The sequence below is a fragment of the Delphinus delphis genome, chromosome 12 (genome assembly GCF_949987515.2).
Source record: "Delphinus delphis chromosome 12, mDelDel1.2, whole genome shotgun sequence".
In the NCBI taxonomy this organism is placed as follows: Eukaryota; Metazoa; Chordata; class Mammalia; order Artiodactyla; family Delphinidae; genus Delphinus; species Delphinus delphis.
In genome coordinates, this window is record NC_082694.2 from 55,130,897 (window position 1) to 55,136,170 (window position 5,274).

At 45.7% G+C, this 5,274-nt stretch overlaps 1 pseudogene; it reads left to right on the forward strand.

The window, feature by feature from the left end:
• Positions 1-2,930: 2,930 nt before the first annotated feature.
• LOC132435376 (dynein light chain 1, cytoplasmic-like) lies at positions 2,931-3,635 on the forward strand (annotated as a pseudogene).
• Positions 3,636-5,274: the final 1,639 nt, after the last annotated feature.

A 5,274-nucleotide genomic window follows, 5' to 3' on the forward strand; every position in this document is an offset into this window, starting at 1 on the left:
AAGGAATTCACCTCGGGTGCAAAATTTAAGAGGGTGCCAAAATCCTCAGTAACCAAGATAATATGTTAATGTAACATTTTGAAAAAATTAAAATGAATGCCAAAAATTCACAATGTTGTGTTTTAGGGCCCTGTGTTATTGTGCAATGGGAACAGTTGTTTCCAATCTGCTTGGGGTTCCCAGGGCCCACATAACTGTCACATTTCCCAGCAGGTGAACTGGGTAATGTGGTGTTCAGGCCTGGCTTCAAGGGTGTGAGACTTGTGCAGTTGAACACAGCCCCACATGCAGAAGAACCCCACACTTAGAGGGGCCCCCCAATTGGTTTACTGCTCTGCTGTCACTGTCTTGAAATTCTTTATAATTTTTAAAGAAGGGGCCCTGTAGTTTCAGTTTGTACCGGGCCCTGCAAAGTTTCTCTGGAATGGTTTCTGGATGTCTTTTTGTTTTCCTTCAAATTTTACATTAGCATAGAAGAAATTCAGTCTTCTTGCTGTTGTAGGACTTTCATTAACTTGTTCCACGTGGTTCAAAATATGATAGGACATTTTGATAACTGTATATAGGGCACAGATTTTTCCTTTTGCCTCAGGCTCCAACATGGCCCAACACAGTACTAGTCCGGAGACATTTTTCTCACGACAAAGGTGTGCTACTGACATCTAGTGGGTAGTGACCAGGGATGCTTCTAAACATCCTACAATGCACAGGACAGCTTCACAAGAAATTATTTGGTCCAAAATGTCAATGGTGCCAGGGTAAGGAGGTTGTTAGCAGTGTCTTGAATTGGGACAATGATAGCAAATATGGAACTATCTAGAACTTGGTGATTAGTCAGCTGGGAGGGAGTGGAGTTCAAGGGAAAGAAAGATTCTCAGAGTTTTCGCTTGTTTAGGGCACAAGTTATATGGAGAATTCGGGGGAAGGAGCTAGTTAGTTAGAAGTAAAGCAAAAACAGATAGGAGTTTGAGGCAGGGCATCCAAATAGAGATGTTCATTTGAAGGCCAGCATCTGAAGCTCTGAATAGAGAGAGTTTAGAATGGTCAACAGGTACCTCTATTATGGTCCTCTGCCCTACCCAAACCTCTAGGACAATTCCACCCCTCCTGCTTCAGGGAATGGACACCACAGCTCAACCAGAGGAAAAAGAAGGCAATTTTTGGCTTTTTAAGTCCCACGTGATTTTTCTGAAACCCATGGCAGAGAAATAGTTTTGTGTATTTCAAATTTTTAAGCCCTAAAGAGCACAAGGTATAGAGTTCATTGTCATGCTATAAGTAACAGGCTGGGATAACAGGCAAGTCCAAGTGCTTTTCTCTGAGATGAAATAAAAATTCCTCAAGTGGGAGAAAGGGAGGGACAAAGGGGACGTAGGGGAGAGGATGGCTGGGACAATGGGATTGGGTCAGGGGCACCAAGTGGACAGAGCAGAATCAGTATCAGTAGCCAGCACATCCCCACTTGCAAAGGCAGCCCTCTTTTCCAATAGCTAAGACCACTTGAAGGCCCCAGGATAGAAATAAAGCCCCATCGCCTATTCTTGGGTAGAGCTGAAGGGATCCACAGTCCATTACAGACAAACGCCAAAGTAATCTCCAGCTTCTTCAGTTACATTTACTAGGCAAGTTTCTCTAGAACTGTTCCTGGGTGACTTTTTTTTCTTCTTCAATTTTTATATCAGCAGAGAGTGAATTCACTTTTCACCCTAAATATTTTCAAACTTTTTATTGCCATCAATAAAAGGCAAGGATTTTTCTTTGTTAAGTTTATGGGATACATTTTCTAGTTACAAGATAATTTTCTACAACATTTGTTTGTTTATTCTTTAACTATACACCTGTGGGTACCTCTGAAGGCAGAGATATTGTCTTGTTCAATATAATACCACTAGACCATGGCACAGTGCACACAACATAGTAGGGGGGTCTGTAGTGGATGCTGCGACGTGCTGCCCAGATCTCCACTTTACCACCAAGGCATTCATTCCCTCAGATGTGGCTAGTCTCAGCTGTGATGGCTCATTACCTGATCCAATACCTGGTTCATGCAGGACAGAGGCTCTGTCCCTTGCCAAGCCAACGCCAGAGCTCTCAGTAGGATTGGCTAAGGCCTCTGTAGCAAATTCATCCCCTTTCAACCCTTCTGACCGTTCTGTTTCCCTCAAGTCCTTACAAAAGTTGTTTTCAAGAGTACTCCCCAGTAACCCTCCTTTATGCAAATCTCTGCCTAGAATCTCCTTCCTTAGGAACTGACTTAAGATAATGTTTAATAAATATTCATTGACTAAATGGATGAAGGGGTTCTTCCATTGTAAACTATGAGGTTCCTCACCCTGATCAGAAATAATTGTGGAAAACTATGACCTTTATTTGTAGACTTAACATTTTATTTTTATCATCTCAGGCCCTAAAAGTCAGAGCTCACACTCAAATCATTCACTCAGCTTCTGGGTCATGCGTGACTTTTCTATGATGACAGTATCAATACACAGTTGTTTTAGTTATATTGTCATTTGGTCACCAGATGGCAGAGGTGACACGCAGAAAGCCACTCTTTCTGGCCCTGGGTCACCCACTCCAGGATTTAACATTAAACCCAAATTACCCATTTAGTACCATTAATTCCCCAAGACCTTGTTATTACGGCATTGTTTCATTTTGTAGGAAAGTGTCACCGACACACTTGGCCTCATTTGCATATAAAAAGGAGGGTTTCAAATATAATGGAAAGAGCCCTGGACTAAGCATCTGAACCACTGCACATTGGCCATTTGTTCCATTTGAATATGTTTCTCCATCAGTAAAATGAGAATCCCAGCCCTGCCTGCTTTAAAGGTCTGTGGTTAAGGAACAAATGAAAATGACTGGGGTTGAAGGGACCATATGTGTTCCTCCCTAGTCCAGGAGAGCTCTGAGTATGGGGGGCCAGGATGGCGTCCTGTAGGAGGTGGAGGGACTTTGCCTGGCTTCTAGGGTGAGGGGCTAGTCTAAGCCAGACTCCTGGGCTGGGCAGTTACTCCTCCTCTTGTAGCGTCCTCTGAGGTATGCTCCCTTCCTAGAACAGCACAAATGTTTCCTGCATGCAGCGGTGCATGGTTTATTTCTTCCAGGAATCCTCAACTCCTGCCCTTCTTGCTTGTGTGGGCTACCAGACCAGGAAGAAGTAGCTGGGTTTGGACAAATTTTTCACACGCTATGGGATGGACCCTCACTGCCCGAATTTACCCATTTCCACACCAAAGTCCAGGCATAGGCAGAGGCTAGCGCCAGCCAAGCCAGGAGAGCTTGGTTCAGGCTTACATGTGCCCGCTAGGTCTCCCGTAGGAGACCGCAGCTGTCTGCCAGACCTGGCCCTATAGGAACCACCTGTGACCGTAAGGCCGTGATGAAAAATGCAGCGGTGCCGAGGAGATGCCGCAGGACTCAGTGGAGTGCGGTACTGGGGCCCGGAGAAGTACGACCTAGAGGAGGGCACTGCGGCCCCAAACCGCAAGGAGTCTGCTAAGAAGTACACCCCCACCTGGCGCTGCGTGGAAGGGGAGGAACTTCGGTACTCACGTGACACAGGATACCCAACACCGCATCCACTTCTACCTCTGGGCCAAGTGGCCATTCTTCTGTTCAAATCCGACTGAAAACGTGGATTGTGCCGGGCACCCAGGGATCTACCCACAAATAGGGACTGCAGCCTAAATTCCAAAGACCAGAGACTGAATCTTTCAGCCTTGCTAAGAGAACACCTTGATCTTTGAACCTTTACTGCGATCTTTTGTACTGGTGCTGTCGGTACTAGTTTGTTGTGGTTAAAAAGCAACTAGCGGGGCTTCCCTGGTGGCGCAGTGGTTGAGAGTCTGCCTGCCAATGCACGGGACACACCTTTGTGTCCCGGTCCAGGAAGATCCCACATGCTGCGGAGCGGCTGGGCCCGTGAGCCATGGCCGCTGGGCCTGCGCGTCCGGAGCCTGTGTCCCGCAATGGGAGAGGCCGCAACAGTGAGAGGCCCGCGTACCGCAAAAAAAAAAAAAAAAAAGCAACTAGCAAAACAGCTTGCATTTGTATTCGTTTTCTATTCCATACTTCTCTGCCCCATGTTTTTTCTCTCCTCAAAATCTACTCTTTAGGGCTTCCCTGGTGGCGCAGTGGTTGAGAGTCTGCCTGCTGATGCAGGGGACACGGGTTCGTGCCCCGGTCCGGGAAGATCCCACATGCCGTGGAGTGGCTGCGCCCGTGAGCCATGGCCGCTGAGCCTGTGCGTCTGGAGCCTGTGCTTCGCAACGGGAGAGGCCACAACAGTGAGAGGCCCGCGTAATGAAAAAAAAAAAAATTAATTTCTATTCTTTAAATTAAAAAAAGAATAGAAAAAAAGCACCACACAAAAATCCCAGCTACACAGGGTTTAGTTTCACCAGCGCTAAGGCTGTCTGAGCTAAGGGGCTGAGGGCAGCCTGCCAGGTGAATACCCTGGAGCTGGTCTGGCTTTGACACTGAGGTTAATGCAGGTGTGCAGCTTGGTGTCCACACTCTTCTTTTTCAGTTAGGGAGTGTATTAGTTTCTTATTGTTGCTGTAACAAACACTACACACTTGGTAGCTTAAAACAATACACACTTAAAAATTTTTTTATAGTTCTGGACGTCAGAAGCCTGAAATGGGTCTTATGGAGTTAAAAATCAAGGTGTCAGCAGGGCTGTGTTCCTGTCTTTTCCAGTTTCTAGAGGCTGCCTGCATTCCTTGGCTCGTGGCTCTTTCCTCCATCTTCAGAACAGATCATGCTAAACCCTGCTTCTGTTATCATATCTTTTTCTGACTTCAATCCTCCTCCCTCTCATGAAGACCCTTGTGACTGGGCTCACCTGGATAATACAGGATAATCTCATCTCAAAATGTGTTTAATCACATCTGCAAAGTCCCTTTTACCATGTAAGACAACACATTCACAGGTCCGAGGATTACCACATGGGCATATTTGGGGAGCCTTTATTCAGCCTATCATAGGAAGTACTGAAAATTAAGTGAGGGGCAGTGAGCCCAAGAAGGCTTGTGGTTGAGAGTCAAGTATGAATGGGAAAAATAATAGACCATTTATTGTGCATGTATTCTGTTCCAGAAACCCTGATAGGCACTTACCATGTGCTATCTCATTTAATTCTCACAAAAATGTAGCAAAGTAGCTATTATTACGGCCATTTTTAAAAGATGAGAAAACTGAGGCTGAAAGAGCTTAGTTTACTAGTCAGTGGTAAAGCTTCACACTTGGGTCTCTGACTCAAATCCT